The following is a 21447-nucleotide window of genomic DNA, read 5'->3' on the forward strand; positions in this document are numbered from 1 at the left end:
CTGCTCCCGGCCCAGAGGGAGGGCCTTCTGAGCCAACATCCTCACTGCTCCTGGTCCAAAGGAAGGGGTTTCCCGGCCACCATCCCTCCGGCTGCTCCCAGCCCACAGGGAAGGGCTTTTGGGTCACCATCCTTACCGCTGCTCCCGGCCCCTGTCCCACCTCACCTAGCTCAGAGGAAGTAATCTGTGCAGTCGCTAACAGCCCCCCGCCCAAGTTGAAATGAGAAAACATGTAAATAAGTCTCAAAACCATACTTCCAGATCACCTACAGCAACCCCAAAGGGAAATGAGATGGAACACTCTGATGCTCAACCACCTGGACCCACTGAACTGGCAACAAAAGGGGATCTGGAAAAAATGAAATCAGAAATAATTTCTCAGATAACAGGAGAAATTCTGGCCCTAGTGCAAGACATGATTAATAAATCTAGACAGGAGCTGAGGAACATGATGGAATCCCAACATAAGAAACAAATGGAATCCATAAAACAGACGCAAATAGATTTCCAGAACATGAAAAACTCCATTGAAAGTCTACACAGCAGAATGACCCAATGTGAGGACAGAATTTCAGATATAGAAGATAAGATTGCAATTAGTGACCAGGAAAAGAAAAATTGCTTCAAAATTATAAGGGAACATGAGAAATCAATCCAGCAGCTGCTAGATGATGCAAAAAAGAATAACATAAGACAGATTGGGCTCAATGAAGAAAAAGGAGAGAGTGCAGATGACATAAAAAATCTCTTCACAGAAATAATGGCAGAAAACTTCCCAAGCAGGGGAAAAGAGCTTGACATACAGATAACTGAGGCATATAGGACTCCAAATAGCCTTGATCAAAAAAAATCTACACATAGGCATATAATTGTTAAGATTCCAGAAACACAACAGAAGAACAAAATTCTCCAAGCAGTCAGAGAAAAGAAACAAATCACATACAAAGGAAAGCCCATCAGAATCACAGCAGACTTCTCAACACAAACCATCAAGGCAAGAAGAGCTTGGAGTGACATATTCCAAGCCCTAAAAGAAAACAGCCTCCAACCCAGATTGATGTACCCTGCAAAACTATCTTTCAAAATGGATGGAGAAATAGGATACTTTCATGACAAAGAGCACCTTAGGAACTTCATGAATACCAAACCAGCACTCCAAAGAATTTTACACAATAGCCTAGGAACAGACGTTGAGGATCACAACCCCAGGAAGCAAAGCAGAATGAACCCATCTGGCATGACAAGAAATTAAATGGAAAGAGGAGAACCCAACAAAAAGAAAAAGTCATGTCAATGACAAGTCAATACGTTTCACTTATAACCATCAATGTTAATGGTCTCAATTCACCAATCAAAAGAAATAGACTGGCAGAATGGGTCAAGAAGCAAAATCCAACAATATGCTGCATACAAGAAACACACTTCATTCAAAAGGAAACTCATAGACTGAAAGTTAAAGGGTGGAAAACCAAACTCCATGCAACAGGAACCCGAAAAAAAGCAGAAGTAGCTAGCCTCTTGGCAGATCAAGTAGATTTCAAACCAACACTGATTAAGAGAGATGAAGAAGGACACTACATCCTTGTAAAGGGAAGAATCCAAGAGGAAGAGATGACAATCATAAATATCTATGCACCAACACTAGTGCACCCAACTATATAAAACAAATACTAATGGACATGAAAAGTCATATATGCATTAATACAATTGTAGTGGGGGACCTCAACACCCCACTGTCACAAATAGATAGATCAACTAGACTAAAAATGAGTAATGAAATACTAGAACTCAATCGAACTCTTGAACAAATGAACTTAACACATGTTTACAGAGTCTTCCACCCCACAAAATCAGAATACACATTCTTCTCAGGTGCACATGGGTCATTCTCAAAAATAGACCACATATTCACACATACAACATGTTTAAGTAAGTGCAAAGGAATTGAAGTTATCCCCTGTATATTATCAGACCATAGTGCAATGAAATTGGAGATCCATAGCAAAAGAAACTCAAAAAATTTCATAAACACATGGAAATTGAACCACACACTTCTGACTAACCAATGGGTCACAGAGGAAATTAAAGAAGAAATCAGACAGTTCCTTCAATTAAATGACAAGGACAATACAACATATCAGAATCTATGGGACACAATGAAAGCAGTCTTACGAGGGAAATTCATAGCATTGAATAAGCATATTAGGAAACAAAACGAGCCCTATTAAACAACCTGATGCTGAACCTCAAGCTTCTAGAAAAAGAAGAGCAGGATAACCCCAAAGCTCATAGAAGGGAGGAAATTATAAAGATCAGAGGAGAAATCAATGCAATGGAGACTAAGAGAACGATACAAAAATTCAATGAAGACAAGAGTTGGTTCTTCAAAAGAATCAACAAAATTGACAAATCTTTAGCCAACCTTGTCAGAAAAAGGAAAGAAAAGGCCCAAATCCATGCAATTAAGAATGAAAAGGGTGAAACTACAACAGACCCAGCAGAAATCCAGATGATCATCAATACCTACTTCCAGAACCTATACGCCAATAAGATGGACAACACAGAAGAAATGGACAGATTCCTAGATACATATGAATTACCAAAGTTGAATGAAGAAGACCTAAAAATTCTGAACAACCCAATATCAACCAAGGAAATGGAAAATGTAATTAAAAACTTATCAACTAAGAAAAGCCCGGGCCCTGATGGCTTCACTGCTGAATTCTACAAGACATTGAGAGAGGAACTGCTCCCACTACTGTTTAAACTCTTCAGTGAAATTGAAAGGGAAGCAATACTCCCAAATTCCTTCCTGGAAGCAAGCATCACCTTGATCCCCAAAGCAGAGAAAGACCCAACCGAAAAAGAGAATTATAGGCCAATCTCACTAATGAACATAGATGCAAAAATCCTTAATAAGATACTGGCAAACAGAATGCAGAAGATCATCAAGAAGATCATGCACCCTGATCAAGTGAGATTCATCCCAGGGATGCAGGGATGGTTCAATATACGCAAATCAATCAATGTAATACACTATATCAATAGAGCCAAGGACAAAAACCATATGATTATCTCCATAGATGCAGAAAAAGCATTTGACAAAATCCAACATGCATTTATGATAAAAACCCTACAAAAAGTTGGAATAGATGGTCTCTACCTCAAACTGATAGAAGCCATCTATGAAAAGACAACTGCCAATATCCTACTAAATGGTCAAAAACTGAAATCCTTCACACTCAAATCAGGAACAAGACAAGGATGTCCACTATCACCACTCTTGTTCAATATAGTTCTGGAAACATTAGCCATAGCAATTAGACAAGAGAAAGAAATAAAAGGAACAAAGATAGGTAATGAAGAAGTCAAATTGTCATTATTTGCAGATGACATGATACTCTATATAGAAGACCCCAAGAACTCCACCAAAAGTCTTTTAGACTTAATAACCAAATTCAGTCAAGTAGCTGGTTACAAGGTCAACACACAAAAATCAATAGCTTTCCTCTACACGAAGAATAGCCTCACTGAGAGAGAAATAGGGCAAATAATTCCTTTCACAATAGCATCCAAAAAACGGAAATACCTAGGAATCAACCTAATGAAAGAAATCAAAGACCTCTTCTCTGAAAACTATGGCACTCTGAAAAGAGAGATTGAAGATGATATCAGAAAATGGACAGACATCCCCTGCTCCCAGTTAGGAAGGATTAATATAGTGAAAATGGCCATACTTCCAAAACTGCTATATAGATTTAATGCAATTCCAATTGAGATCCCAGCAGCATACTTCACAGACCTCGAGAAAACAATCCAAAAATTCATTTGGAGCAAGAAGAGACCCCAGAATAGCAAAAGCAATTCTAGGTAACAGAGACATGGCAGGGGGTATCACAATCCCCAACCTGCAACTCTACTACAAAGCTACTGTGATAAAAAACAGCATGGTACTGGCAAAGAAACAGACTTGAGGACCAGTGGAACAGATTCGAAGATGCAGAAACAAAGCCAGACACACTCAGCCATCTCATCTTCAATAAAGGAGCCAAACATCCTCACTGGAGGAAAGATAGCCTCTTTAATAAATGGTGCTGAAAAAATTGGGCTTCAACTTGCCAAAGATTAAAACTAGACCTATATCTCTCACCATGCACTAAACTAAAATCAAAATGGATTAAAGATCTAAATATTAAAATAGAAACTCTGAGCCAGTTGGAACAGAGGTTAGGTAGAACCCTTGAAGACATCGATGTAGGAAAAGATTTTATGAACAAAACCTCAGTTGCCCGTGAACTATCACAAACAATCAACAAATGGGATCTCTTCTTATTAAAAAGCTTCTGCACAGCAAGAGAAACCACCAGCAGTGTGAAGAGACAACCCACAATGTGGGAAAAAATCTTCACCTGCTCTTCCTCAGACAAACGTCTACTATCTAGAATCTATAAAGAACATCAAAAGATCAGACCTCCCAAATTTAAAGACCCAATCCAAAAATGGGCATCTGAAATGAACAGACATTTCTCAGAAAAAGAAGTCAAAATAGCAAATAAATACATGAAAAACTGTTCAACATCACTGGTCATTCAAGAGATGCAAATGAAAACAATGCTGAGATTCCACTTCACTCCAGAAAGAATGGCTGCTATCATGAAATCAACCAATAACAAATGCTGGCGGGGCTGTGGGGAAAGAGGAACCCTGCTCCACTGATGCTGGGAGTGTAGACTGGTGCAACCACTGTGGAAATCAGTATGGAGATACCTCAAAGAACTAGGACTGGAAGTCCCATTTGACCCTGCTATTCCACTGCTGGGGATCTTCCCCAAAGAATTAAAAGAATCATACCACAGTGATATATGTGCACCCATGTTCATAGCAGCGCAGTTTGTAATAGCTAAAACTTGGAAACAGCCCAAATGCCCATCAACTGGAGACTGGATAATGAAAATGTGGGGTTTTTTTTATAAAATGGAGTACTACTCAGCCCTAAAAAATGAGAAATTAGAGACATTTATAGCTAAGTGGATGCACATTGAGGCAATACTCTTAAGTGAAATAAATAGGACACACATGTGTAAATACCGAATAGTTTCTCTGGTGTGAGAAACTGAAAGTGTAAATAAGGACTAAATGTATAATAGGTGATGTGAAATAGGAAGAAAAGGGGCAAAGGGGAAGGAAGTGGGAGGGCTAGGGGAAAGGATAGAAGGGAATGGGATTAATATGAGAAAATGGAAAAATAGGAACAAAATCTTTGTAAATAGGGAGGAATGGAGGGGTTGAAGGGAGGGCTGGGCAAGGGTGAAAAATAAGAACCAAGAGAGACTATGTAAAGGTGCAACTTTCCAATGATGGATGTCATTATATTGTATACCTAAAATGTACCAATGATTAGAATGAATAATTGATAATGTAAAATAGGAAGAAAAGGTCCAAAGGGGTAGGGGTAGTGGGAGGGGCAGGGGAAAGTAAGAAGGGAAAGGAAAAAATGATGAGAAATGGAAAAAATGGAAATAAATTCTTTGTAAATAGGGAAGGGTGGAGGGCGTGAAGGGAGGGCTAGGAATGGGGAAAAAATAAGAACCAAGATGCATTATGTAAAGGTACAATTCCCAATGAGAAATGTAATTGTGTTGTATACCTACAATGTACCAATAAAAAAATTTAATACAAAAAAAATAAATGAAAAATATAAATAAATAAATAAATAAATAAATAAAAAAGGCTAGAGATGTAACTCCGTAGTAGAGCACCCCTAGGCTCAATCCCCAGTACAAAACAAGAATATATGGTACAAGAAAAACTAAAATCATAGTATGCTGTACAGGTGAATTGTGAAACATGATTAACAGTGAAAACAAATTGAGATATAGCTGTCTTGATGAGTAGATAGATAGGAAGGAAAGGAAAATAAAAGAGCCAAACCTTTATCTGCCTTAATAGGAACTCAATGTTTAATGCTTAAAATTGAAAAAAAATTAAAATATCAACATAAACATATCAATTTGCTATATGGAAGTAAATACCAGAAGAGTTAAATGAGCTGAAAATAGTTGCTTCTGAAACGAAACAGCAATGTAAATAAGTGGGGCAAGAAGGTGCCAGCTACATTTATGTATTACTGTAATTAAAAACTGAATTTTTAAAAGGGTAGAAACCAACCTGGTGCAGTGGTACATGCCTGCAGCCCCAACTCCTCAGGAGGCCTACACAGGAGGACTGCTTAAGCCCACGAGTTCAAGACCAGCCTGGGTAACACAGTGAGGCATTATCTTAACACACACACACACACACACACACACACACACACACACACACGAAATATATATAGTCCATCCAACTGTACAAGATATACTGATGTGAAATTACATTTTTTACCATAAACAGGGCAATAGATAAATCTTAATTTGCTCCTCCTAATTAATCACATTATTAAAATTTAAGTCAAAGAATTTTATCTTATTACTTTAAGATTGGTAAAATATGCTGGCATTGTTACAACACTAGCTTTAGTTAGCACATGGTAAAAGCGTCTCTGGACATCAGTGCATAAGGAAGAATGGGTCATCTTCACTGTCACAGTTCATTAACTGCAGCTTCAGATGGATACGTATCTTGGCCTTTGTAGTCACCTCTCTTTCTACCAGAGCCCATACTACAGCTTCTAATGAGTTTTATCCATATGGGGGAGGATAGGTAATGTCTAACATCTAATCCCCTTTCTTGTATATGAGAACCTTGTCATCAGTTGAGTTTCAATGAGAGGCACACTTTTCAATATAGAAGTAAAAATGGCTGGACATTCACCTCCCAAGTCCCCAGCTAAGACAATAGGCACATGACTTAGCCTTGGCCAATCCTGAATCTACAGCTAGAGATATAGAGGCAGCAGCAGAAAAATAATGATCATGGGTGAAGGAAGGGGCAACAGTGGTAAATGCCCAGAGGCAGCAAAGGCTGAAGTGACAGAATTGGCACAGAATATCTGGTCACAATGGGGTAGTAAATATGAACACCAATCTCCAGTGTTCAGTGGCAGCTCTATCTTATATGAAACTTACTCTACTGTAGGACTCTGCCTGTGGTGTCTCTACTTGTTTCTGCCCTTTGCTCGGCTTCTGGTCATTCCAGAACCTGCCCAATATCTTCTAAATAACTTATTTCTCTGCTTAAATCCCTGTTTCTATCTGAGAACCCTAGTTGATATTACTGCCCCAGGATACATGGGTAGAGAAAGGTGACTGTCTTCTGAAGTGAAGAATGAAATGCTTATGGTTCTTAAGATCTCAAAGCAGAACTCAGTACATTTTCTCATAGAGGAATATGGGGGAGGTTATGTTTTAAGATACAAATAAAATTGTTTCTGGAATTTTATAGCTCAAAAAAGGTTTTGGTTAAATTCATCTACTATTTGCAGCATTATATCTTTTGCATATTTCATTTAACACATTCAAAGTTCTCAGCCACTCACCGGCTATACACAAAGCACTGGGAACAAATCTTGTTAATTAGGGCTGCCACTGTTTATAGCTGGCCAGAAACTCACACTCACAATTCCTACTACTATGAGTGGGCAGAAGAGCTGTGGGTGAGGAAGAACAGTTTTCTTTGTCTTTCTCCTTACACATAGCTTTCTGCAAGATGAGGCAGTTTGAAAATCAGTGGTCAAGAACTACACATGATGATGAAAATGCAAACCAAGGCAAAGATTTATATTTCACCATAAAGACATCAATTTTGCTGAAAAGCTGCATCCATCAGTTCAGGGCATTGCAGCATACTTAGCTCCAAGTCTGAGGATGCTGAACCTAGGCAATTTATCTGCATATGTCTCAGGCTAACCACACAAATTTTGCAGACAAAGCTACAAGTTAAGATAGATAGCGCAGAACACACTGTTGATTTGACCAAAAGGGCTTCATAAGAGGGTAAAATGCATTAATGGCATTAATAGAAATGAGAGTGCAAAGAACGCATCTCTCTGTGGTACCCCACGGTCTCTGAGAACTAAGGAAGTCTTGCATGACAAAGAACAGTTAACTTTTGTTAGTTTTACACAACACGACCATACATACCCTATAGAGGGGGCTTATGAAATAAATGCAAAACTTGATGCATACATATAATTTTCCTTCCTGTGGTGTTATTTCATAAAGATCTGCCAAAAGATCAATCTCACAGTCACAGAAGTCAGGTTATAAACCACCATGGGGGGAAATTTATTTTATTTCAGTTAGCAATGTAAATGCTACTTCAAATCCCATCAATTAGCAGACTGTTTTTACTACATATTCTTCTGCACAGTCAGGTCCCTTGGACTATCTAATAGTGGCTGACACAAGAGTTTCAAGTTTTCAAGTGAGTTACGTGGTGCTCACACAGTGTTTTGAAAAGCTGAGGTAAATTTATCTCCTAGATTTCACCCATCCCATTTCTTCTGGAGATCACAATGGGACGGTGACTCCACAGTGATATGTGTGAGCACCACAGCTCTGTAAAGAACATGACACAATTCTGCTATTTAGGTTTCGGAGATGAAAAGAGAAGAGGGAGCATGGAATGGGGTGGGAGTGCAAGGAAACCACTCTCCAAAGTTATTTATAACAGCACATTTTTGAGAAATTTTAAAATGAATCAGGCTTTTTCACATACAATTATAAAGAAGAAAAATTCACAGCTAGCTAATGACCTCTCAGTGGTGGAACTCTAAATGGTTATTTTCAAAACAGATTCACTGTACCAAAGCCTGTATTAATACTTAATTATATAGAAATATTTTCTCCCTCTCTGAAGCTTAAGAGATTCTTCTAAAATTCATAAAGTTGTTTTATTTTGTCCTGTGAGAGGTCTACTTTCAAGCATCATTAGTAGCAGAATTTTAAACTGTCACCATAATAATCTCTATTGGATTATATAATCTCTCATACGTGTTTTCTTAATCTGAAATTTCAACTAAAAAAAAAAGACAAGATAATATTAAACTGGCACTAATTTCACCAACATTATAAAATGTAAACAACAGTCAAATGAAGTACCATGAAAAGTACAAAATGGTGAAATAATATCTTTCATTTAGAGAAAAAAGCAATGGAAGTCAAATGAATCATCTACTACCTTCAACACAGCTGTCTGTGGTATAAGTAAACCAGGAAAGAGGCAGGCGACAGACACAGCTTCTGGCAACAGGAGGCTCAGTATGTTGAACAGCCATGACACATGGAATTCTGGAGGGTCACTGAACCATACACCTCACAGAACCCAGGTTAGGACATGAAGGAAAAGGCTAGGTCTGATGGAGGCAAATAAACCTATTACACACTGTTTGGTTGTTTTTTTTGGGGGGGGGTTGAGACCAGGTCTTGCTGTAATTACCCAGGCTGACCTCGAACCTGTGCTCAAAGTCTCCTCCTACTTCAGCCTCCTGCATAGCTGGGACTATAGGCATATGTCACTATACCTACCTCATAATACATTTTTAAGATTTTTTTGAACATGAGATACCCGTACCTCATCATATCTTAAAAGATAACTAAAGGATGCCAATCAACAAGTCAATTTTAAGCAACTGGGGAGCCTTATCTTTCCAGCACCCCATATCACCCTGTAGTAAGTATTTTTGACAAGTCTATGAATCTCCCAATAGGCTGTCAAATATCAAAGGCAGACAAAAGCCCTATTAAACTTTGAATGTCTGGCTCTTGGCATCTACCAAATACATAATGATCCAATGTATTGTAGCTAGACAGGTGAATGAAAGAACAATTGAACAGTACTATAATAGTAGCTATTTATTTAGTGATTTATCTAAATATAAAAGTTGGCCCTTGGCAATAAAACACAGTTCAGGTGGCTTCTACAAAAGTTATATTTCATAAAGAAAATGGTCAAAATTAACAATAAAATTTTATAGGAAACAAGTATTCCTATTTTCAAATAGGAAAAATGGCAGCAAAACTTTCAATGGCTGGGAAACATCAGTTGCATTATGGTCACATACTGGATAGATTATGGAGCTTTTAAAAATTACATACAAGAAGAACTGCAGCAAAGAAAAATTAAAATATAACAGTAAAAAATAAGAGAAGCAAAATAGGACATATACTAGAACTACCAAATGACCATGTATACATATTTTAAAAAGGACTGTAATGAAATACAAAAAAACACTTAAGTACATTGGGGTAGAGCTTACAGGTGATTTTTCTTCATTCTAAGCATCTGTGAAACGATTACATTGTCATTTACAGGCTCTACTGTAAAAGCAGAATGTTCACAGTAAGATTCTAGTAGTAATTATTACAATGATCATTCATAGCAACTTATTTCATCAAATCTAACTGCTATTTTTTGTTGTTGTTGTTTGTTTGTTTGAGACAGGGTCTTGCTTTGTAGTTAGGCTGGCCTTGAATTCACTATGTAGCCCAGGCTGGCCTCAAACTTGCAGCAATCCTCCTGCCTCAGCCTCCCAAGTGCTGAGATTATAGGCGTGCACCACCAGGCATGGCTCTAATTGCTACTGACTGAAAGATGCACCACTATTTTATGAACTAAAGAATAAAATAAAAAATGTTGGCAATAACAGTTGTAAAACAGTAGCAATTGCAAGATACATCAAATTTCAAAAATGCTAAAATGTGAAAAGATGTCAAATCAAGGAAATGAAATATATACTATAAATTAGTTGTATAAGAAATATCTTGCTCATTCAGTGAGTGATCATTAATAGTAATCAGATACACACCAGAGAAACTATTCGGTATTTATACATGTGTGTCCTACTAAATGTATAATAGGTAATGTGAAATAAGAAGAAAAGGGGCAAAGGGGAAGGAAGTGGGAGGGCTAGGGGAAAGGATAGAAGGGAATGGGATTAATATGAGAAAATGGAAAAATAGGAACAAAATCTTTGTAAATAGGGAGGCCTGGAGGGGTTGAACGGAGGGCTGGGCAAGGGTGAAAAATAAGAATCAAGAGAGACTATGTAAAGGTGCAAATTTCCAATGATGAATGTCATTATATTGTATACCTAAAATGTACCAATGATTAGAATGAATAATCGATAATGCAAAATAGGAAGAAAAGGTCCAAAGGGGTAGGGTTAGTGGGAGGGGCAAGGGAAAGGAAAGAAGGGAAAGGAAAAATGATGAGAAATGGAAAAAATGGAAATAAAGTCTTTGTAAATAGGGAAGGGTGGAGGGCGTGAAGGGAGGGCTAAGAATGGGGAAAAAATAAGAACCAAGATGCATTATGTAAAGGTACAATTCCCAATGAGAAATGTAATTGTGTTGTATACCTACAGTGTACCAACAAAAGAATTTAATTAAAAAAAATAGTAATCAGATAACAACAAATGAATAAACCTATGCAAACTCTGATTGCAGTCTCTTAAAGAAATAAGTGACTTGATTCACAAATAGAAACTACAGGTAAGTTTTGGGATAATGAAAGAAACAAGGACATTGCACTATGTAAGGCAGGACTTCTTCATGCTTCTGAGATAAAATGTATACAGTCCAATAGAATTAAGGAAAAGGATTATCAAGAAGAAATTAAAGTGCTTGCTTTGGCAGCACATATAAATCAGTATACTACAGAAAGGATTAGCATAGCTTATACACAAGTATGACACAAGTTTAAAGTAGTCCATATTTTTAATTCAAATACAAGGCACACTTGTATCACATAACCATTGAAATAAATATAATTATTATTTGTCATTCAAATAATTTTTTAAAAAATAAAATATAAGGCTGTGGATATAGCTCAGTGGTAAAGCACCTGCCTAGCATGTGCTAGGCCCTGCATCTGATCCCCAGTATGGCAAAATAATTTTTTAATTAAATTAAATATAGTTAGAATTTTTGATTGCAAACATTATAGTGGAGGAAGAAGATAAGAAATTAAAGTAATTGAAGTCTCCTGAATAGAGCTGTCAACTTCTGCATGTAAGAAGTTAAGAAATTGTTTTGAGTGGCACACCCTTGTAACACTGAAACTACCTGTGGCTGATAATCTCAAAGAAAGTCACTTGATGAATTACAGTAATGCCAAAAGTTTTACTTAGGGGAGTAGGCTGAGGAGAGATTATGATTTATAAAATCAAAATTTTTGAGCAAAACTAGTTCATTCGTTTTTGTTTTTTTTCTTGGTACCTGGGATCAAACTTATGACCTTGAGAGGCAGGTGCAGTGCCACTGAGCTAAATCCCCGGCCCTACGAAATCAGAAATTTTAATGCATTGATCCCCTAACTTTTCCTTCCTAAATTCATCCATTTCTATGAATATTATTGACTTTTCATTTTATATAATAATAAAAATTAATCTCACCTGAACTTTTAACAGTTCAGTATGAAGAAAAATATAAGAAACTTTCCAGTTGAGAATCAAATCGTGAGACATTTCATTAACTACCCATGAGAAACATATAATACAACAAATTATAAGAATGAACTACAATGCACAGAGTGGCCCAGGTACAACTCAAGAAGAAGGAAAAAAAAAAAAGGCAGAGACATTCAAGTTTATTACTTTAAAGTAATTGTTATTTAAACCCTTCACATACCCAGATATGTACAGCAGAGGTGCCTTTTTCACTGCCAAACTAAAAAATATAGTACAGAAGTCCAATACAAAACTAATCTATAATATCAATTTGTTTAGTGAAATGATGATTTGTATGTAAGAGTCACAAAAGTCAACCTCCAGGAAAAGTCAACAAAACTGAGCTGGTTCTTTGAAAAGATCAGTAACATTGAAAAATCTCCAGTTAGACTAAGAAAAAGAGAGAAAAAACTGCAATAACTAAAATCAGAAATGAAAGAAAGAACATGACTATTGATTGTACCGAAATAAAAAGGATTATTGGAGAACAAAATTAAATGCCAAGAAGAAGGTGGATACCCTAGACGCACTGGACAAATTTCTAAAAGCACACACCCTACCAAGACTGTGTCATGAAGAAATGGAAAATCTGAACATATCTATAAATGAAAAGGAGACTGATTGAATTAACCTATATCCAGCTCAAGCTCTTCTAAAATACTGAAAAGGAGGGAAAACCTCTAAACTCCATCTGTGAGAACAGCTCCACTCTGGTCATTTCTGGCATGTGTTGGGCAGGGGGTGTTGTGTGTACGTGCATGTGCACTGGTGCTGGGGACTGAATCCAGGCCTTGAGCAAGCCAGGCAAGTGCTCTATCACTGAGCGATACCCCCTACCCTCTTACAAACACTGAGGCAAAAAGATCCTCTACAAAACACTAGTAAACCAAATGCAACAGCATATTAAAAGGATTATACACCAGGACCATGTAGGACTTATTCTTGGAATGCAAAGATGATTCAATATATGAAAATCAATCAATGTAATATATCACATTAACAGAAAGGAGAAAAATCCCACATGATCATCTCAATTGATGTTAAAAAAACCATGTAACAAAATTCAGTGACTTCTCATGAGAAAAATGTGCAACAAAATAGGAATAGAAGGAAACTGTCAATATAATGAAGCCATTCATGAAAAGCTCATAGTTAATATTATACTCAATGATAAATGACTGGAAGTTTTTCTTCTAAGATCAGGAAAAAGACCAGAGTTATTCTAAGGCCTTCTTAGAAAGAACAAGTACTCAACTAGAAAGAAGTAAGCTTATCTCTGTTTGCAGATGACATGATCTCATATGTAGAAAATATTAGACACATAAACATGCACACACCTGTTAGAATAAGTAAATTCAGCAAAGTTCAGGATACAAAATCAACACAAAAAATCAGTTGCATGCCTATATACTCACAATGAATAAATGAAAAAATGAATTAAAATAACAAATACATTTATATTAGTGTCTAAAAGAATAAAATACTTATTACCAAATAAATAAAATACCAAAAAATAAAATAAAGTAAAAATAAATAGACATCTTGAGTTCATAAATAAAACCATGGTTCTTTTTTTTTTTTTTTTGGTACCAGAGATTGAACTCGGGACCTTGTACTTGCAAGGCAGGTGCCAGAACCACTGAGCTAAATCCCTGGCCCAAAACCATGGTTCTTTATTGTTAAGAGGTCAGTACTACCCAAACAATATATAGATTCAATGCAATTCTTATTAAAACTGCAATGATGCTTTTTGCAGTAGAAAGTCTACATGCATTTTCTCTTTTAATAAATGTTAAGGTTATCAATAATTCCTTATATAGAACCTATAAGGGAATATATTCAACATCACAACCCAGAAATAACTAAAATTCATTTGCATAAACAGAAGATTCTACATTTTATTTTTTTATTTTTTGAGACAGGGTTTCACTATGTAGTTCAGGCTGGCCTTGAACTCACTATGTAGCCCAAGCTGGCCTCGAACTCAAGGTGATCCTCCTGCATCAGCCTCCCGAGTGCTGGAATTACAAGTGTGCGCCACCATGCCTGGCCTCTACATTTTAAATAGAAATGGTATCCTCACTAATATTCAGGCCTACAATGGGCCACACTCATAGGGGAGATTTTCTGAGCTGGTCCTGTCATCAAAAAACAGGTCTGGCATTGCACTTCAAAAGTACATCAGGAGAGTATCATAGTATTAAATAATGGGCAGAATGGCCTTTTCCAGAGACAGATGCCTGGGTCTCCACAAAATAGCTACAGTCACTAGCCAAGTCGATGTTAAGAAGGGTAATCACCATCAGCAGATATGGACAAAGTGAAGCTGTTCAACAAATTATACTAGGTACTTTTAGGAGTTATCATAAGTCAGTGGTGGTGAACCTATAGCATGTATGCTGCAGCGGGCTGTTCATATCACTGAAAGCTCTAAAAGGTTCACCATCACTGATACTTAGACTTCTTGATTGACGAGGATCTTAAAAATCATGTTACAGTGAAACTCAGTTAATAACTAAGAAAATGAGTATCCCCAGGAAGAAAGTCTGATGTGTCCTAGGTCACATCAGTAGGCAGCAAAACCAAGACCAGAACTCAAGTTTCCTGTGTTCCCTGACTTTCTCCAATAAAACTCCTAAAGTTTGAGAGTATCTCCTTAATCTGCTAGTAGAGAAAATCCACATGACATAACTTCTTGAAGATTCTTCACCACATCGGTAAATGTCCAATATGGTTAAACTAAGTTACCTCTGCCCTAGGATTGGATAGGGAGCTTTTGTATTAGTAAGAGGCTTTTTGATGGCTGTGGCTGTTGCCATCCCCTCCATGTGGAAAGGGGTGAGATCTGGACCTCTCACTGTCAGTTATCCAGGGAAGAGACAGATTCTGAGATAAGAAATGGAAACTGGCAAGGAAACACTTGGAAGAAGGAAAAAAGAAAACCTCCATCCCACCCCCATCTTCCAGGGCCTGGGTCTCTTTGATGTCTGGATTCCATGTCTACTTGTGCTAACCGCAGCCACTCCTGGAGGTGGAGGCCTGGTGGCCTGGCCCTGACAGGCAGCTCTGTAGGGGCCCACTAAGGATGGGTCTAGGCCTGTCATCTTCTGTAGTCAATTTTATGGGACTCTCAGAGTTTTGGTAGAAGTCATAAATTCCATCTTCTGTAGGGAATTAAAGACATGTTTCCAGATGAGGGGTGAGATGGAAAATAAGAACACAGAGCTCCCACAGAGCTATCACAATGCTGGCAGAAATGAGTACCAAGATCCCCAAAAGGAAAGAAAACCTTTGGGACATGACTCAAGGCATGACGTCCGGGCCCACTTTGTCATCAAAGATGATTCTGTTCCTGATTATTTCAGAGGAGGGGGCATTAATTTAACCAAGAGATCCAAAGGGTTACCTTGCAAAACACCATACATTAAACAAAGACTGCTAGACACTGACGACACAGGCTGACACTCAGGGGCAGATGCCATGATGACCATGTGGAATGTTTACAATCAGCAGCCATTCTCATTGCCAGACACTGGTTGCTAATTGTTTTGACTCTCACTCTCCCAACATCTCCCCATATTCGGCACAGTATTTGCTACTGATGACTGAGCCAGGGAAAACACTACCTTTTGTGTTATATGCTTAGTGTTTATCCTAGATTTAGGAATTAATAAACATCCTGTTCATAAACTAAGTAGTATACATATTGTATAGGCTAGAAAATTGAGGCTCAGAGAAAAAACTCGCAGATGGCAAGTGAAAAAGCTAGAATTTAATATCAAAATGAACAGAATTTTAGCATTTTTTTAGAAATAGTCCTCCTCTTCTGGAAGTCTACCCTTTGAAAGATAATCTTACAGGGCATAAGTAACTATAGGACCTCAAGGTAAATTCATCATGGTCTTATAAAACATTAATATGGAAAAGACTGATCAGAGGCATGGTTTTAATTCTACACCTAACGTCTCAGCTACAATATTGTGAAGCATTACTTGCCCATCAAAAGCTTTTACAAATATTCATATGACAAAACACTAGTTAGGTTTTTTCAAATCCATGTATATGAACTATATGCATATCAATTTAACCCCACTTATTAAGAAAAAACCCCAACATATATTCTGTTAATATTCCTGGAGTCCCAATGTGAATATCTCATTTGATTAAAATATCACCACCTGTTTATACCTAGATGTTCCCCTAAAGCCTCATGCACTCATAGGTAGAGCTTTCGGAAGGTAACTGGATCATGGGGCAATATAGCTTACTTGCTGTAGGAGGTAGGTCTGATCGGAGGAGGCAGGTCACTGTGGGTGTGGCCTGGAAGGGTATATCTCCCTCCTCAAGTTCTCCCTTATCTCTCTCTCTGCTTCCTGTCCTCCATGTGCCTCTGCCATGGAGCCAGCCGACCATGCAAGGACTTGAGACTACTGAAATGTGAGCCAAAATAAATCTCTCCCCCTTAAGTTGTGGGTATCAGGTATCTGCCCCAGCAACAAGGAAAGTGGACTAAGACACCACCATTTTCACCAAAAAAAATCCTAAATTTAACAGAAGATTTAAGGAAAAAAATACAAATTTAAGAATTTTCCCTCCAGGCATTTCTTTAAGCCTGAAAAAAAACACAAAACACTGCTGTAAGAAATTATTTCTTTTACTTTCTACTTAGAAAAACTTTTAATGCATCTGAATTAAATTACCATTGGTGTGGAAATACTGAAAGTCTAAATCAAAACTAGTGATAAAGATTTTCTCAGCAGCTGGTGGAGATTCCTTAAACACTATCTATCCCTTGTCCTGTTAAGTGTCCTGTTAAGTGTTAACCGTTAAGTGCCCTTCTCATGTGGCTATGCCAGCAACTAGTTGTAATTAGAGTTCATTTTGTTGACAGCAACTGATTTCTCTCTACATTTGACTTTTTTAACTACTTTTCTTTTTCTCTATTCAATGAGACATGAGACATTAGTCTAATATGTCATTGCACCAATACCGCATTCACAATAATTCATCAAAGCACTCCAAATGCTATAAAGATTTTTTTAAAGACAAACAATGCTACAAAATTCCTTTATTTGTGGGGCAGCAATTTAGTTTATCATCCAAACTAGAACACTTTTTTTACTGAAAGGGTATTATCAAAAATTATATCAGAACAGCAGGCACAGGTAGGATTGTGCCAGCAAACTGAACCTAACTATTCAGTATGGTCACTGTACTAATAATATTAAGGAACCAAATCTACGCTTCAAAGCTGAAAGTCTCAAAAGAATGAAACAAAGACCCATGGTGAAGAAGGGGATACATATGTTCATACGTGTGTGGGAAATCAGAAGGGCCACATCAGAAGGTCAGAAGATACCTGTGGTCTCTCTGAAGTTCCAAAATCCAGTGGCGCTTCCACATTATCTGAGCACTGCCCCTCCTCCCCTAATTACGGAAACAGTTCGTACATTGAATGATGTCCTGTGTTTTCTTTGCTTCTTTGCTTCTTTGTTGGTTTAATGCTACCCTCTCACTCCTCTTTGATACGACCTCAACTTATCCACCTACATGTGAGTTTCCTTTCTCCTGTCTTTACTTCTCATCACTGAACCAATAAAACAGAGGTAGTGGGTACTTGCTATGTAGCAGGGACTATGCTAAATTACCGCCTACATAAAAAGGGAAATGCAAAGCTGAATCAGGCACAGTTGTTGCCAGGTAGTCGTCCAAAATGTTTGTTTGCAAACTTTATTTAAAATTCAATACAGTTTCACTCCAATCTCCACTTTTATGCATGCCCTCAATAGCTCATAAAAGAAAGACAACTATAAAGTATTCTAGTGATCACTTCTCTTTTTCACAAACCAATGAGGGGGAAAAAAACCACTTAACTTTTGTTAAGGTGTCAAATTTTTACATCTTAAAAAACTTACTATTCAAGTTTTTCCAACCAAGACATGAAAGCCTTTTGGGGAAGCAACATATCACACACTCTTTCTTGAATTCCTATTTCCTTCTGCAAGCTAGTGAAGAACTATGTCAAGTTCTAGCCTAGGCCTGAGCAACTTAAGAACTTAGTGAGAGCCTGTGTCAAAATAAAAAATAAAGGCCCTGGGTTCAATCCCTAGTACCACACACACACCACACCATACACACACACACACACACACACACACACACACACACACACACACACATACACACGGTGAATAAATCAGAGGCTTGTAGTTAACTGTTTTTTCATTCCAACTCCTCAAAATCTATGTTTCATTGATTATTTCCTCTCAAAAGGCAGCCCCAAGCCAGGCAAGATGGTCCATGCCTGTAATCCCTGCATTCTGGGAGGCTACGGCTGGAGGACTGGAAGTTTGAGCCCAGCCTGGGCTAGCGAGACTCTTTCTTGAAATAAAAAATGGGGTGGCGGTGGGGAGATTGTGGGTCAGTGTGAAAGTTCTGAGTTTAATCCCCAATACCTCAACATTAAAAAAAAAAAAAACAAAGGCAACCCCAATAAAAGCTTTGATTCAACCAAAAAACCAGATCAGATCCCCAGCCACTTATATCACTTACATTTTTCTTATCTATAAAATAAGACAGAGTTCACAAGGCTTATGGTATTTATTTGTGAGCTTCGAAACAATTGTGTAAGGAGCCAGACAGAAACACACTAAATGTTTGCTGAATGAAATGAATTGCCATTCTGTTCTGTTGTAGTTCCAGATCAAAATGTAACTACTATCCAAATCTCATTTGTCAAAGCTGATCTTCATTCAAGTCAACAGATAAGGCATCAAGTGCTTTAATACACAAGTAGTCTGTCTGCTGTTAAACATCAAAGGAAGAGTTTAATATCCGCCTTTAAATGCAGGAAAACAACAATTAGTGTGCAAGTAAAAGAGAAAAGTATATAATTCAATCTTACTTTCCTTACCAAAGTATCAGAGTATTAAGGGATTACCAGTTTACATCAGGCTGAAGCTTTTTTGCAAGAATCACACAACAAAGGAAAGCAACCTAGAACTGATTTGGAAACTCCACATTTATTGACAGCTCCTGCTTTTCATGGTCAAGAATACACAGGCCATTTGCCTTTAAAGTTCAAAACTAAGGCGCCACAGATTCAAGACTAAGATTTGGTCTACAGTGTTTTCATCCAACTGTGCTTGCGCTCCCAGCAATACAAGATGGAAAACTTCACACCCTGGAGCTCTGTGCAACTCTAAATTTATTTTAAGAAAGCCAGGCATGGTAGTGCACACCTGTAATCCCATGTCTCTGGGAGGCTAAGGCAGAAAGATTACAAATTTTAACCCAGCCTAGGCACTTTACTAACCTAGCAAGATGTTGTCTCAAAATAAAAATCAAAAAGGGCTCAGGATGTAGCTTAGTCCAAAGACCCATGGGGGCAGGGGGGGGGCCTTCAATCCCCAGTACCACACACCAAAAAAATAATTTTTGGAAGAAAATAAAATATCCCAAGCCTAGCTTTGCTTTTGCAATCCAGCAGTGTTTTAAAAGCCCCACTCTGCAGGTATTTCTCTCTTCCTTCTGGCCAGGCAATAGCCACCAGGAATAAGACTGTGCGTTCTATTTCTGGAACACCTGAACTCAGTCTTCTGAGGCTCTGAGAGCTATTTAGAGGTACTTACCTTCCTCCTTTCCTTTCCAGTAACAGTGGCAGAGACAACCTCTGACCCTCTCCCTAGGGTTTGGTTTACTTGCTCAGCTCAGAACTGCTCCCACGGAAGATAAAAGAAACCCCAGAGTGTTCTAAAGCCCAGAAGCAGTGTTGATCTCAAATAACATTTTCCATTTTCTTAAAAAGCCATTGCTTTCTACTCTACATGAAGCAAAGCTCAAATGACAACCTTAGAGTTTACAGGAGTAGAAGCAATAGCTACAAGAGAACGTGAATTCTACTTAAAAACAACAAAGGGTTACCCTGGGATAAGTGTGACGATAATACTACTGCATGAAATACATCAAATTCCATCCTACAAACTAGCACCCAAGGATACCTGAGGCCGGTCATTGTGCTGCACACGTACAATGCCAGCTACTCAGAAGGCTGAGGCAAGAGGATGGAGTTCGAGACCAGCCTGAGCTACATAGTGAGACCCTGTCCCAAAGGGATAATGAGACTCTATCCCCTAAAACAGGGTATCTGAGTGAAAGTGGCTCACATTTGGATGAGGACTTTTTTTTCTTTACATTCCCAACAAACTAAGTATACAAATGTATTAGCACAACTTATTTAATTATACAGTACAGTGTGAGCTAAGAAACGTTCTACTAGAAGAAACTATACATTATATGTACATGAGTTTCTATATATATATCAATGTAATACGTATTTAACTTTACTCTATTTGGTCATTTAACATGTAGAAGCAGACACATAAAGTTTAAGAAAATATAATAGGAGATAAAAATTTAAAGGTTATAAGATTCTATTCCTAACGTATTTTGAGGTTTATGGGGCAATAAATACTACTGAATTTTAATAGTCCAACACTCCATTTAAGAACATCGAGTCTGTGGTTTTCCACATAGTATAGGCTAAATAAATGGTTTTTTTCCTTTTCTTATTTATTCAAAATAAGCCGACCAACATAAGCAAGTTAAGTCTTTGATTTGCAAAGAAGAAGATAACTCTTAGACAATCCCTAATATCATAACTTTCAAATTTAGAGGAAGAATGGGAGATAGGAGGGACAGAAATGTGGGAAGGAAAAAAATAAAGAATTGTAATTCACTCTTGACATTAAGTCAGTACGCTTCTTCCCAAAGAAAAACAAGAGAGAGTTGTGCTTGTTATGTAAAAATAATGGTGGCAAAAACCCCCCTGCATTTTTATTGAATTCCTATTATGTGCAGGCACTTTGCTAACTCCTGAGGGTAGAGTTATGAATTTACTTACACAGTTTTTCTCTGAATGAACAGACTGTCCAAAGGCTGAGAGATAAGATATTAAACTATACCATGGTGCTCAGGGATGGGGATGGGAGCAGGATATTCAGGAGTTTAGGGGAGGAGGAGAACACCTAAAGTGAGCCTGAAGGAATGAGAAAAGACAT

The 21447-nt window shown here is 37.7% G+C and overlaps 1 protein-coding gene and 1 pseudogene across 12 annotated transcripts in view; one reads left to right on the forward strand and one right to left on the reverse strand.

Annotated features, from left to right (window-relative positions):
* Nucleotides 1–21447, reverse strand: part of Apbb2 (amyloid beta precursor protein binding family B member 2) — a 346490-nt gene that overhangs the window by 201496 nt on the left and 123547 nt on the right. The window lies entirely within an intron of this gene.
* LOC147825120 (U6 spliceosomal RNA) lies at nucleotides 11561–11659 on the forward strand (annotated as a pseudogene).

Source organism: Heterocephalus glaber, unplaced genomic scaffold, assembly GCF_053883595.1.
Source record: "Heterocephalus glaber isolate CG9 unplaced genomic scaffold, H.glaber_assembly_v1.0 deba00001509, whole genome shotgun sequence".
In the NCBI taxonomy this organism is placed as follows: domain Eukaryota; kingdom Metazoa; phylum Chordata; class Mammalia; order Rodentia; family Bathyergidae; genus Heterocephalus; species Heterocephalus glaber.